This window comes from Megalobrama amblycephala, linkage group LG4, assembly GCF_018812025.1.
Source record: "Megalobrama amblycephala isolate DHTTF-2021 linkage group LG4, ASM1881202v1, whole genome shotgun sequence".
NCBI classification, from domain to species: Eukaryota; Metazoa; Chordata; class Actinopteri; order Cypriniformes; family Xenocyprididae; genus Megalobrama; species Megalobrama amblycephala.
In genome coordinates this window covers 38928083-38943332 of record NC_063047.1, presented here as the reverse complement: position 1 = coordinate 38943332, position 15250 = coordinate 38928083, and the positions used below count along the sequence as shown (strand labels likewise).

Here is a 15250-nt window from a genome sequence, read left to right as displayed (position 1 = left end):
CCATACTGAAACTCCCCGATGCAGTGATGATCAGACCGAGGTAAGTGTACTGCATCGTGTGTTCTAGGGCGGTGCTGCCTAGACTGAACTGGTATCTGTGTTCCTGACATCTGGGCTTTTTCTGGAAGACCATAACGTTGGTCTTCTTGAGGTTTACTGCCAGGGCCCAGTTCTGGCAGTAGTCGTCCAGCAGGTCCAGGTGCTGCTGTAGTCCCTGTGCAGTGGGTGACAGCAGCACCAGATCATCTGCATACAGCAAGAGCTTGATGTTCTTGTCTTGTAGAGTGAGTCCGGGAGCTGTAGACCGTTCCAGCTGCACCGCTAGTTCATTCATGTAAATGTTGAACAGCGTTGGACTCAGGCTACAGCCCTGCCGTACTCCTGTCTTCTGGCTGAAGAATTCTGTATGTTTGTTGCCAATTCGTATTGCACATTTGTTGTTCGAATATATTGATTTAATAATGTCGTAAGCTTTACCCCCTACACCGCTTTGTAAAAGTTTGTAATATAATCCGTCGTGCCAAATAGAATCAAATGCTTTTTTGAAATCGACAAAGCATGCAAATATTTTTCCATTTTTGGTCTGTTTTACGTGTTTATTGATTAGGGTGTGTAGGGTGTAAATGTGGTCGGTTGTTCTGTGATTTGGAAGGAAGCCAATCTGACTCGGACTCAGGACATTGTGTTCGGTAAGGAAGTTTACAATTCTATTGTTTAAAATACTGCTAAATAACTTCCCCAGATTACTGCTCACACAAATGCCTCTGAAATTATTAGGGTCCAATTTATTCCCACTCTTATGAATTGGGGTAATAAGTCCTTGGCTCCAGATGTCAGGAAAGCAGCCTGAACTAAGTACAATGTTAAATAATTTGAGCACAGCCGTCTGCAGCTCAGGTGTGCTGTGTTTCAGCATTTCACCCAGAATACTGTCAGCGCCACAAGATTTCTTACATTTTTGGCTTTTGAGTTTATTTGTTAATTCTTCATGTGTAATTGGGAAGTCAAGTGGATTTTGATTGTTTTTAATTGTGTCTTCATAAGTTTGTAGATTTTGGTTGATCAGATTATAATTGTCATTGAGTTGTTTTGGTGGGATTTCTTTATATAAATTTTCAAAATGTTTTGTCCAGATTTCTCCATCTTGTATTGGTAGGTCTTGTGGTTTTGTTGTGCTCAGATTATTCCACATATCCCAGAACTGATTCTGATTTATTGAATGTTCTATTTCCTGTAATAATGTCTATAATCTATCTATCTATCTATCTATCTATCTATCTATCTATCTATCTATCTATCTATCTATCTATCTATCTATTGTCTGTCTATAATCTATCTATCTATCTATCTATCTATCTATCTATCGTCTGTCTACAATCTATCTATCTATCTATCTATCTATCTATCTATCTATCTATCGTCTGTCTATAATCTATCTATCTATCGTCTGTCTATAATCTATCTGTCTATCTATATGTCTATCTATCTATCTATTGTTTGTCTATATCTATCTATCTATCTATCTATCTATTGTCTGTCTATATTTATACAACAGTTCTGTCTGGTTCTCGAATCTGATTGGCTGATAGCCGTGCGATATTTCAGTGATAACAGCACTCCTACTGCCTTTTCACCGTTTGTATCACTCCGCTTGAAGTGACCGTCATGGCGGCTGATCAAATCAACCATAATTTTTACAAATACTACTTCTTGTACCACGAACTGTAGTTTTAATAGTTTTTTAGGCGAGAATGTTGTTGTTTAGACCTGAAATATGTGACTCATATTTAATAACAGCGCCTATTTTACAATTTGTTTTGACGTTTTCGGAGATGCAAGCTCGAGTGCGTCAGCGGCCGTTCAGTGCTTCTGTAACCGCCGACAATAGCTTAATTTCGGCCAGTGCCTCGGGGATTTGCCGCTGGCTCTTATAGTGGTTAAACACAAGACATAATTCAATTTGAGTACATAGAACGGGCAATCTTTGGTCTTATTAATCTATTATTTGTTCCAGAGCAAGTCGAATTGTGCTATATTAAATTTGATAATAATAAACGTTACGTTACATCCTTATATAGCATATTGGCTACAACTAGACGGGACATATCAGACTCTTCTCCGCTCTTCAAATACGTAAAACATTAAACTTTATAAACATATGGTTTTTTGAGTAAAGAAAACGCTTTACAATTTTTTTTTCCAAACATCAGATCTTTATTTACCTTTGCATTGCACAGAGGAGATGTCCAAACTGTGTGTGCACTTCATTCAGGAGGTGAGGCAGATTATTGAGGCTTGATTGACAGTTTGAGGATCCAATGGAGTTAGGAGGTTTTGTCACACGCTCTTTAAAATCCTTTTCATTCGTTAAATATTTGTAAAAACCCACATACAAGCCTAAATGGTGACCTAATTTTTTTTAATAACTAGTGCTTTATGTTTGACTGAACTGTACAATTGTGCTTATTTGTTGTTCTAAATATTGTTAATAAATATGATTTTATATAAATATGTCCATTAAGTAATATGGATTGAGTGAACATTACATTAATACGCCATTAGATGGCGGCAACACTTTACAGGAGAATGAGTCAGTGAAGCACACGAGACTTTTAAATTGAAAGGAACTTTTGCTAAAGGAAGTTGTTTTAGCGCTGTGGTGTAATGGGTGTAAAAAACATGATGTCTATGGTAAAAAAGGACAAATACAAAGATCGCTTTCCTCAGCGGACATTCAAACGGACTTGTATAAAGGATATAATATTATGGACATCGACTTGAAGAATGAATGTAATGCAATATACCAGACACAGGTAATAGCCTACTCTCTCTCTCTCTCTCTCTCTCTCTCTCTCTAATACTGTACAAAATTCAATGTGTTTCAATGAAGCGACTCAACGTTCCTTCGTTACTAGTTCTAAAGTGACGTATTAGAGTTAGTAACGGAGGCTTGGTCCAACTGTCAAATTTAGATTTGAATCCGTGGCGGAAGGAAGTAGTACTGCACAAAAGACGGTTTTAAAGACACCCCGTTGTTGTTCTTATTTATTTACACACTCGTGCCGTCGAACTGTTGTATAAACGCAATATCACACTCGTAGCCGTGCGATATGGCTGTATATCAGCACGCTGTGATTACCTACGGCACTCGGCCTGCGGCCTTGTGCCTACGGACGAATCACAGCGTGCTGATATACAGCCATATCACACGGCTACTCGTGTGATATTGCTCATCTATCTATCTATCTATTGTCTGTCTATTATCTATCTATCTATCTATCTATCTATCTATCTATCTATCTATCTATCTATCTATCTATCTATCGTCTGTCTATAATTTATCTGTCTATCTATCTATCTATTGTCTGTCTATATCTATCTATCTATCTATCTATCTATCTATCTATCTATCTCTATAATTGTCACTGTCACGTTATATAAAATGTAATACATAATTTGAGAAATTATTAATTTGGTACAAATGACACTATGGTATAGAATACAATTTAAAAAAAAGAGACATTTCCTGTGATATATGTACAGTATATTCATATTGTTAACAAAAAGTAAACAAATAATATTTTGTATCAAAATATTTTGTCCACAAATCTACCTTTTGGATTTTACCTCCTGTGATATCCGTAGGTGAAGAAACACCCAATTATATTCTTATCCTTGTTAACCTTCATGAGGAATGCGTTTCATAAATTTCGTTTAGTTAAGGTGAATGTAAATGACTTGTGATGTTTTCAATCTGCACGTGTCTCTCTGTAGATTTATAGACTTCTTGCTGTGTTGTACTGAGTCATGCTTTGTTATCGAGCGTAATGAGTGTAAAGCAGTAATCCTCTCCCGGTCTGCTTCTACATTAACCGTGAGATCTGAGTTATGTGGCCCGCCCCATTGTCCCGTTCGTAATCAACAGCGTTCTGTTCGAGCAGCGAGGTGCTGGCGTTTAACTGCAATTAAAACCTGAGCTCGTAAACACAAGCCCGGCCTGTTATCGTGCTTCCTCTGTGCCGGGATAAACCCTGCGGTGCTGACGGCGGGGGTGACACAGGGCTCTGATCCAGGACCAATCGCTTGCCACATCAGCACAGACACGCTCGCCTTTGATGAGCCCGGGGCAGCGGGCAGGCTTTGATCTCTATAGAGTCGTAATCCCCAGCCCCTGCGTGGCTTTACATCGGCCCTGCAGCTGCAGGTAGCCTGCTCTAAATTAGCCCGATGTGGCTAGGTCGCTTAGGTGCGTTTACCCCAAACACCTGGAGCCCAGAAGGTCCCTGCAGGTAGGAGGCCCGGAGGAGACCTGGCTAATGATGTTCGGTGAGGTTCACGCTCAGAAGAGCAGGCCGCCGTGGGCTTTCTGTGCCCTGTTCCAGCTTTTGATTTAGGACAGTCCAGAAAAGTACTTGAACATCAGCGTGATGCGCGGAACGTTCCGCTCTGCATCTCACAACTGCCCGTGGAGGTCCGTTCACCTCTGTTTTCTGGGTTAGAGACAATGGGCGGGGTGGAGGCTGCGCTTCTGTGGGACCTCAGAGACTTAAACAAAGCGTCCCTGTATCAGGGTGTGATCTGCACATGCCCAGGGGCCCAAATGTTCTGTACAAATGACAAATGGAGGGCTATTTTTGAGGTTCTGACGTGACCCGCGCCTCCCGCACAGTCCCGTGATGAAAGCCCTGCAAGGCCGAGAGAGGCCAGCATTGCCTCTTTTACAGATCATTTGGAGGTGCCTCAGAACAACATGAACTGATGAGGTTCTAATGACTTTTTATATAAAGGGCATCTATGCTGCAGTCTGTGAGTACAGAGTGTCTTTGAATGGGAACTTGCAACTCCCACAGCTCTGTGGGTGCATTTCTTTACTCACCTTGTTTGTTTTATTTTGAGTGTGCTGCTCATATAGACCTTATGCGGCAGAGAAACAAGCGCACAGCCATCTTTAGAATTTTGTGTTTGAACTTCCGTTGTAGCGGTGGCCCTGTATATTTCTATGGCATCACTGGCGAATAGTAATTAGCTGGTGAAGTGGATTTACTTATTGCAGAGTTAACGAAAGTTATAATGAGCATTGTAATGTTTGAAGTGGATGTAACAAATGTCAGTAGACTGGGAAGATTTTAAAACAAGCAGTTTTAAAATCTTCTAAAGCAGTTTTTCGCTGGATACAGATCAGCGGCATGATGTGGACTGAAAGGAGGAGGCAAAATCCCCTTTCTAGCTATGTAAATTAAAGGGTTAGTTCACTTTAAAATTAAAATTACCCCAAGATTTACTCACCCTCAAGCCATCCTAGGTGTATATGACTTTCTTCTTTCTGAAGAACACAATCAGAGTTGTATTAATAAATATCCTGACACATCCAAGCTTTATAATGGCAGTGAACGGGACCAACGAGTATGAAGCTGAAGAAAGTGCATCCATCCATCATAAACGTACTCCACACGGCTCTGGGGGGGTAATAAAGGCCTTCCGAAGTGAAGCGATGTGTTTGTGTAAGAAAAATATCCATATTTAACAAGTTATAAAGTAAAATATGTAGCTTCCGCCAGACCGCTTTCCATATTCAACTTACGGAAAAGGCGTAACTGACGTCATGTTAGTTGTTTTTTTTTCTAAGTTATATATGGAAGGCGTAAGTGTTTTGAACTGTGAGAGTTTTACACTTTCTTCGTAAGTTAAATATGGAAGGCGGTCTGGTGGAAGCTAGATATTTTACTTTATAACTTGTTAAATATTGATATTCTTCTTACACAAACGCATCGCGTTTATGATGGATAAATGCACTTTCTTTAGCTTCATATTCATTGGTCCTATTCACTGCCATTATAAAGCTTGGACGCATCAGTATATTTATTAATATAACTCTGATTGTGTTCATCAGAAAGAAGAAAGTCATATACACCTAAGATGGCTTGAAGGTGAGTAAAGCTTGGGGTAATTTTCATTTTAATGTGAACTAACCCTTTAATGTTCCAGGTTCATATGATGTTTACACAATTACACCATTTACCAAACTTAACAATAAACATCTGATATAATATTATCATTTTAGCACACTATTTATGAAGGTTATTTCTTAAATTTAAATATTTTTACTAGCTTTACAAATAACCAAAGTTATAACAGCATTATACAGTAACAATAATGTTTTATTTACTTTTATGTGTACTACTTGCTGTTGTTTGCCCATTTTTTGTTATTTTTATGATATTAATTGCAATTATTTTATTTTCCATCCATCCACTCTCCAAAACGCTTGTCCTATGTAGAGTCACAGGGATGCTGGAGCGTATTCCAGAATCTCGGTAGGGAAACGCCCTTGAAGGACGGATAGTCCATCACAGTTTATTTTATTTTATATTATTTTATTTTATGTACCTCTATTTCTCCAATCACCCTCAAATCCACACCATACTTCAAAACAGTGAGCTTAAGACCTCCCTCTGAAACTTTCTCCACTGGTGTCGCTGTTGGACATTTCTAGTAAATTAGTGGTTTCACACTTTTTCTAATATATTTTTGGACTGTTGATTACTTTCTCCTCCAGATTTTTTAGGAAGGCACTGCTGTCCTTTTCTCCTTTTGGAAAATGCCCTTTAAATGGATACATTCATTAAATTACTTTATTAATTGCCCACGTTGAAGGTGTTGTGAAGAGCAGACAGGTTAAGTGTACACTATACACAAGTGCTGTGGTTATTCTAAGGTGAATCTTAATACATACCACCTCTGTGCACTGAGCCCATGGCCTTTTAAGTGCACTGCGGGAGACCCGTGATATATCAAACCTGCTGTGAGGTGCGTATTCACTTTGAATTACTCTCCCAGTTTACACACTCTATGTTCTTTTCATGTATCCGCCTATAGACCCCTCCGAGAATATCTTTACCTGCTGTGTGCCTGCCTCACTGCTTTGAATAAAGCACAGTCTGATATAATGCAATACTTTGTCTCTTAAATGAGGCCAACCGGCATTACCAACTTAAAATTCTCTACCAGGTGTCTAAGACGTGTCCTGTCGCATGCTTTATGGTGCCATTAGCCAATGGAGGAACTGCGTGCGTAACTGGGACGCTAGCAATTAGCACGCCAAGGGCTCCATTATGGCCTATGCAAATGCTGAGATTAAAATGCAGCCGCAGCCGTGCGATTCAGCTCTTAGCCAATTCATCACCTGCGAAGGGCACACACTTGAGAAGAGAAGAAAAGAGGGCAAACAATAGCAAAAATTTGTCTGTTTTCTAAGGACATGGCCATCATTTATGGACACGGCTGATTTTGTCCCCTACACTTTATGAAATTGCTTGCAGCAGGCGTGTATGTACTACAGAGGAAGCATCCCCTATTTCTAAGCTAATATTTTCAAATTGTTTGTTTAATTAATAATGAGTGGCAACCGAGTGTTAGAATTTATTGTATTAATTTAATCTATTTATTGCACTTTTAATCTATTTTAGATGTTGATGTAGATTTTATTGAAAATGTTTGGTCACCATAACGTTGATCGGTGTTTCATTTAGTTGGGCAGCTTCACTCTTTGCTTTTTATGTCAATTTGTGGTTTTTGTAATGGTGTTTGCTAATTTTATACATTTTAAATGGTTGACTTTTAAGGAATTAATTTGATTAATTCTAACTTAATTCTTATATGCTGAATTTAATTAATAATATTGATTGTAATCTGTTGCTACAATTTTATTGAGTAAATATAGCATATTACTTTTTACAGTGTATCAAAGTATGAGGAAATATTTTATATTTTTTTTAAATATGAGGAAAGGACAAAACACTAAACTTGGTTTGGTTAAGGTATTTATTTGAAAAAATTGCCAAAAACAACAATAACTAAAAGCTGTAATTTTTATTTTATCTATGTAAACAAACAAAACAAAATGCATAGAAAACAAAAAAGCTCACATGAAAAAGCATACATTGACTACAACACAATAAGTTACTAATATTTTGTTGATTCTCTCTTGTTTTTGTATGCGTTTATAATTTCTTTGTATGACAGTCTGGCCAAAAACCATGTCCACACAATTTGGCATTTTTCATTGCATTATTACAAATAAAACAATTGACTCCAAGCACAAAGGTGCCAATCTTTCTAGGCCAGATTGACTCTTCTTTGACTAACTAGTGTGCCGTCTTAGGTGGGACACACATACACATATAATAATAATAATGTATGGGGCTAAGTATCCTGAGTAGACCAATTAGAGTGCCTATGATGACCCCTGTCTACTGCCAAAAGCGCCTACAATGGGCATCTGAGCGTCAGAACTGCACCTTGGAGCCATGGAAGAAGACAAGCCAGTGAATGGAGTGTGACGTTCTGCTGGGAATCCCTGGGTCCGGCCATTCATGTGGGCGTAAATTTGACAGGTGCCACCTACCTAAACATTGTTGCAGACCAGGTACACCCCTTCATGATAGTGGTGTTCCCTGGTGGCCTCTCTCAGCAGGACAATGCACCCTCCAACACTGCACACATTGTTCAGGAATGGTTTAAGGAACTTAATGAAGAGTTCAAGGTATTGCCCTGGCCTCCAAATTCCCAAGATCTCAATCCAATTGAGCATCTGTGGGATGTTCTGGACCAAGCAATTTGACCAACAGCGACTCTACCTCGCAACCTACAGGACTTGAAGGATCTGCTGATGATGTCTTGGTGCAAGATACCACAGGACACCTTCAGGGGTCTTGTAGAGTCCATGCCTTAGCAGGTTTGCCAGCACGCAGTGGACCAACAGCATATATTGGTTCTCTGTGTATATACTGTATCTAATGTTGAATTCCTGAGGCTCAAATTGTAGAGCATGACACTAGCAAGGTTTTCTTGTGTTTGAGAAGAGAGCATGTCCTGTTGGTTGTGTAGGTGCTGAAACTTTCCTCAGTCGTGCATATCAAAGGCCTGTCTTTGCTGCACCAGGGGTTTCTATTTAGAGTTTGAACAAGCAATTAGCATGCACCTTACCTTAGGAAAATAAAAAGTTAGGAGAAACTTTCCTCAGTGCCTTTCCCCTCTCTTTTCACCTCGAAACATTTTTTTTTTCTTCTCGACAATGGATGTGAGCTTGTCTGTGGGCGTCTCTGAACATTTTTTTTTTTTTCTTCTAGAGGAGCATTTAATGCCCCTAATGCAAGGTTAGGTGTCACTGGAGATGAAGCAGGCGAGGTATCTCTCCTTCTCTATAAACAGCATAGAATAGTATCATTAAAAATGTTCAGCTTTCATTTACTTATTTATATTTGCCTGTCGCCCATGTGGCTTCAAACCCCGATCCACGCTTAGCAGCGTGGCGACGTCGCATACTCTGCTGCGGCAGGTCCCGGGACGGCGTCTGACACCGCTAAACGAAGCGCTCGCGCATGTGGCGCCCCCTCCACAAGAGCACACTTCAAAGTGTGTTTTGTAGTGCAACTGTCAACATGGGGGAGCGGAGCGAGGGTGGAGCAGCCTTTGAGCAGCGTAAGGTCTTTACCCATCGTCTCCACGGATGTTCTCTTTGTGCTCGGCACTTGCTCCAAATTGCTATCTCACCGTAGTCACTTTAACCCCCCTCATTCCAACTACTAAAGTTCTTTTCTTTGTATTGTTCCCTTTTTTACTTTCTCCGCATGCTTCTTTGACTCTAACTAGTGTGGCGTGTTATCTTGGGTGGGACAGCTCTCTGTCATTAAAGCTGCAGTGCTTGTTGCACCATACAGGTTGGCATAACTGTCAGCAGTTAAGTGTAATAGAGCCTCTGACGTGCCACACGCTCTTTATAGCACTACTTTTGATTGAGCCTTTATTGTTGTTTGCCTTCATTTCTTTTCTTCCATTAGATTCACTAATGTCGATCTTCATCGCCTCACCTTGACACTCAAAACTTTTGTTTACATGCAGTTCAAGGGAGGCTTCTGAAGTCAGACGCGACCCTGATATGTTTAAAGTGAATACGAAAATAATGACCCCGTTAGGCTGCGATTTAAAGCGCGCTTTGAAGACGATGAATGCCAGGCCGCTCTGAAATCCTCCAGAAATTCTCTAGCTGCAGCTACGGACCCTATTGACAACCTTGAATTATTATTTATTAAGGCTGTCGTTTTAAAATTGACTACAGTACAATTGAATTGACCTTGATTACAATTTTAATTGAATTAATTCAGTTATGTAATAGTAGTATTTTTTCATTGAGTTATTTTGTACAAAAGGTACACTACAGAGGATTTAAATTTTTAGTTTAAAATGATTGACCCAGTTCATAAACTGTAGAAGCACTAGCGTAAAAAAAAAAATTCTTTGCAAGTAACTAGCAATTTTTTTTTTTAATATAATACTAAATTAATATATACACTACCATTCAAAAGGTTGTGGTCAGTAAGATTTTTATTTTTTTAAGAAATAAGTACTTTAATTCAGCAAGGATGCATTGAAATAATCAAAAGTTACTGTAAAAAATGTTTACAATGTTACAAAATACTCTTCTTTTAAACTTTCTATTCATCAAAATTCTGAAAAAAAAAAAAAAAAAAAAAAAAAGTATTATGGTTTTTACAAAAATGTTAAGCAGCTTTCAACATACAGTACAGTCCAAAAGTTTGGAACCACTAAGATTTTTAATGTTTTTAAAAGAAGTTTCATCTGCTCACCAAGGCTACATTTATTTAATTAAAAATACAGTAAAAAACAGTAATATTGTGAAATATTATTACAATTTAAAATAATTGTGTACTATTTAAATATATTTGACAAAGTAATTTATTCCTGTGATGCAAAGCTGAATTTTCAGCATCGTTACTCCAGTCTTCAGTGTCACATGATCCTTCAGAAATCATTCTAATATGCTGATTTGCTGCTCAAGAAACATTTATGATTATTTTCAATGTTGAAAACAGTTGTGTACTTTTTTTTTCAGGATTCCTTGATGAATAGAAAGTTCAAAAGAACAGCATTTATTTGAAATACAAAGCTTCTGTAGCATTATACACTACCGTTCAAAAGTTTGGGGTCAGTAAGAATTTTTATTTGTATTTTTTTTAAAAGAAATTAAAGAAATGAATACTTTTATTCAGCAAGGATGCATTAAATCAATCAAAAGTGGCAGTAAAGACATTTATAATGTTACAAAAGATTAGATTTCAGATAAACAGTTCTTTTGAACTTTCTATTCATCAAATAATCCTGAAAAAAAATATTGTACACAAATATTTTGTACCATTGTACACATTAAATGTTACTTGAGCAGCAGATCAGCATATTAGAATGATTTCTGAAGGATCATGTGACACTGAAGACTGGAGTAATGATGCTGAAAATTCAGCTTTGCCATCACAGGAATAAATTACTTTGTGAAATATATTCAAATAGAAAACAGTTATTTTAAATTGTAATAATATTTCACAATATTACTGTTTTTTACTGTATTTTTAATTAAATAAATGTAGCCTTGGTGAGCAGACGAAACTTCTTTTAAAAACATTAAAAATCTTAGTGGTTCCAAACTTTTGGACTGTACTGTAGATCATAATAAATGTTTCTTGAGCACCAAATTAGCATATTAGAATGAATTCTGAAGGATCATGTGACACTGAAGACTGGAGTGATGATGCTGACTACATTTTTAATTTAAATTACATTTTAAAATATAAAATATTTCACAGTATTACCGTCGTTTCAACCCAAATTTAGGACAAATGTGAACAAACCCAACCACTGAGCTAAACAATGAATTAAAAAATTTAACCAAATGGCTGGGTTTGTCCATAGTTGACCTAAATTTATGTTTTAGAGTGTATTTTTGATCAAATAAATACAGCCTTGGTAAGCATGAGACATTTAAAAAAAAAAATCTTATTGTTAATTTATTTGGTCAGTTAATTTGATGCTTTTAATTTTCCATGCTTACAGTATATTTTTCCTTTGTGTCCCGATGAAAAGCTGCTTGCAAACTACGAAGCAGACAAACTCGGTTAGGAGAAAAGTGCATTGAAGATTTTTCATCCTCACTACATCACTAAAGTCCTTTGTGGATCACATTCAGCTACTGATGTTGTGTTTGAATGTGGCACAGGCAAACCCAATCTCACACCTACAAGATGGATGGCTGTGAGATGGACACACTCCTCAGTGTAGGTGGTGACTGATGTTTCTGTTGAGTTGGCAGTACATGGACCACATTTCTTAGGGAGTCTAAGCATGACGTCAGTCAGTTTGAGGGCCAGATCTGAGGGAAAACCAGTGATCTGTCTGTCAATTGACAGTCTTGCTGTCTTATTTGTCTGAAAGTGAATACTAGTATGGTGACAACCCTGTGAACATTGAGCTGGTATATTTCCCCTTACTGCTCTTTTGCTAAACCTAGTGAGCTTCCTCCTTACCTAGATAGGGAGCTATGTAGGTTGCAACTCTGTGTGTCATTCAAATAGTGAGACTGAAGATGAAGAATATTAACTGATTCAATACAAGCAATGTGAGATCAACATAAATACACACACATTTTGGGTCAAGCAGTAAATTAATTATTAATCAAAGTTTTTAATAAACAATTTTTATACTTTTTAATATTGAATGAAATACACTACTGTACACACCAAAATATCCATAATTATAATTTAATGATAGCAAATACACAAAAAAGTAAACACTTCAAGATTGCTAGGTGATAGAAACGGTTTTACCTTAGCTAGTAATCAGAATTGAAAGAAACAAGACTTAACCACTGAGTTGATCCGTTTATCAAATTTCAGAGACATCGAACTGAACCCCACGATTCTTAACTACCAATTTATAGAAAGGAGCCAAGTTCCCCAAATAAGAGAGGACTTGAGACTCTCAGTTTCTGAACCAAATTACTTTGGTTTGACTTTCGTTTAAATTTTAAAAAATTGTGTTCATCCATAGTTTCATAGACAATTTAGTAGAGATGTAATTGACCCTTCGCCAGGAGTTTGATTGACAAGCGATCCATCGAATCATAACGCCGAATCCGCCATTTTGTCCGATAAAGCAGTCAGGAGTTAGAAGATTAACCTTGGTGGACTTGAACTTGAAAAATGGTGTGTATTGACATCTTTCCACGCTTGAAACAACATTCCTTCTCATGTTCATTCATGTTAATTTGATGCTATAAATGAACTAGTAGGAAGAGATGATCGGTTCACAAGCTGCTTGAGCTGAGGCACTACAGCAATCTGTGACGACACATTAAAGAGCCACAAAACGGTTTTTATTGTTTGAATTTCTTAAAAAATTACATAGTTTGAAAGCTGGGACTGTATCATAAGTAACCTGCTCTGCCTTGTCTGTCGATGTGTTATCAGTGTCCACTTTGCTCTGCAATGTAATTTTCATTCTGTGTGGCGTGTCAGCGCCACGGATCGTTGGACACAGCAACAGTAACTAAGGGGGGCGGGTCTTTGCGAATGGTCAATTGTCCTCTTGTCCTGTTTCCATAAAGGTAGAAACTCCATGCCTTTTAAAAACAGAACCTAAGGGCAACATGTACAGTAAGAACAAAATTGGACCAAGAATTGAACCCTGGGGAACACCACAATTCAATGGAGCAGATTTTGAATAAGATTGACTGATATTAACTGAAAAGGCCTCATTAGAAAGAAATGATCTAAAGCACTCAAGAGCCGTGCCTCGAATACCCACAGTCTTTTCTAAATGAGTAATAAGAATATTGTGATCAATAGTATCAAATGCTGCCCTTAGATCTAGTAAAATTAATATCAAAGAGTCACCAGAGTCAACTGAAGTTAAAACGTCATTTAATACTTTGAGCAGGGCCGTCTCTGTGCTGTGGTTTGCTTTAAATCCAGATTGAAACTTTTCAAAGATATTGTTTTGAACTAGAAAAGCCTGTAATTGATTTAAAACAGCCTTTTAAAAGACCTTAAAGGTCCCGTTCTTCGTGATCCCATGTTTCAAACTTTAGTTAGTGTGTAATGTTGTTGTTAGAGTATAAATAAAATCTGTAAAATTTTAAAGCTCAAAGTTCAATGCCAAGCGAGATATTTTATTTAACAGAAGTCGCCTACATCGAACGGCCAGTTTGGACTACAAGCCTCTACTTCCTTCTTTAATGACGTCACTAAAACAGTTTTTTGACTAACCTCCGCCCACAGGAATACACAAGAGTTGCGTTTGTAGAGTGTGTTTGTCGCCATGTCGTCGAAACGCTGTTATTTTCATCCCGCAGTTCAATCACCGGGTCTGATTCCGGCTCAGATTGATAGGGTAAAATTAAAGACATGTTTACAATAACACTGAGCGCGTGCATCTCCACGTTATGGTAAGAGGCGTGACCTTTCCGGGCAAGGTTCGCTAAGATGCTGTCGAATCACAACACAGGAACCGCTGGCACAATCAGAACTCGTTGCGTATTTCTGAAGGAGGGACTTCATAGAACAAGGAAGTCATCAGCCCGTTTTTATGACAGTGGAAACAGCGGTATACAGATAAGTAAATGATGTGAAAAATACTGTGTTTTTTTACACGCGAAACATGAACACATGTTATATTGCACACTATAAACACAATCAAAGCTTCAAAAAACCACAAAAAACGGGACCTTTAAATAAAAAAGGTTATTTAGAAATGGGACGGAAGTTTGATAAAACACTCACTCACACAAATTTGATTTTTTTCAAAAGGGGCTCTAACTTGCAGGAACTACTTCTGCTGAAAGACTTTTATTTATTAATGTCAATAGGCTTGGGCCGATAATCTCAAAAGTCTGTTTAATAATTTTTGATGGAACGGTATCATGGCAGCAATTTATAGGTTTTTGAGCAAAATACATTAAAACAGTAATATTGTAAAATATTATTACAATTTAAAATAACTTTGTAAAATGTTATTTAACTTAGTTAAAATATAATTTATTGCTGTGATGCCAAAGCTGAATTTTCAGCATCATTACTCCAGTCTTCACTGTCACATGATCCTTCAGAAATCATTCTAATATGATGATTTGCTGCTCAAGAAACATCATCTTATTATCATTGTTGAAAACAGATAATGCGTGTAGGTAGGTAGGTATTTTATCCACCATTTTGGATTTATTTTTTTCTCACTGAGCTTGTGCAATGGCCAATTGTTGGAGCATCACTAACATGTGATCTGTCTAAATTATTAACAATATAGTGTGTCTTTCAGTCATATGCAACTGTGAAGATGTAGAATGGCAGTAAATGGTTAACTTGTGGCCTTCTGTGTGACCGCACAGCTCTGCTCTCTAGCACCACAT

At 37.7% G+C, this 15250-nt stretch overlaps 1 protein-coding gene across 6 annotated transcripts in view; it reads left to right on the top strand.

Annotated features, from left to right (window-relative positions):
• Nucleotides 1-15250, top strand: part of LOC125267495 (multiple C2 and transmembrane domain-containing protein 1-like) — a 204249-nt gene that overhangs the window by 186344 nt on the left and 2655 nt on the right. The window lies entirely within an intron of this gene.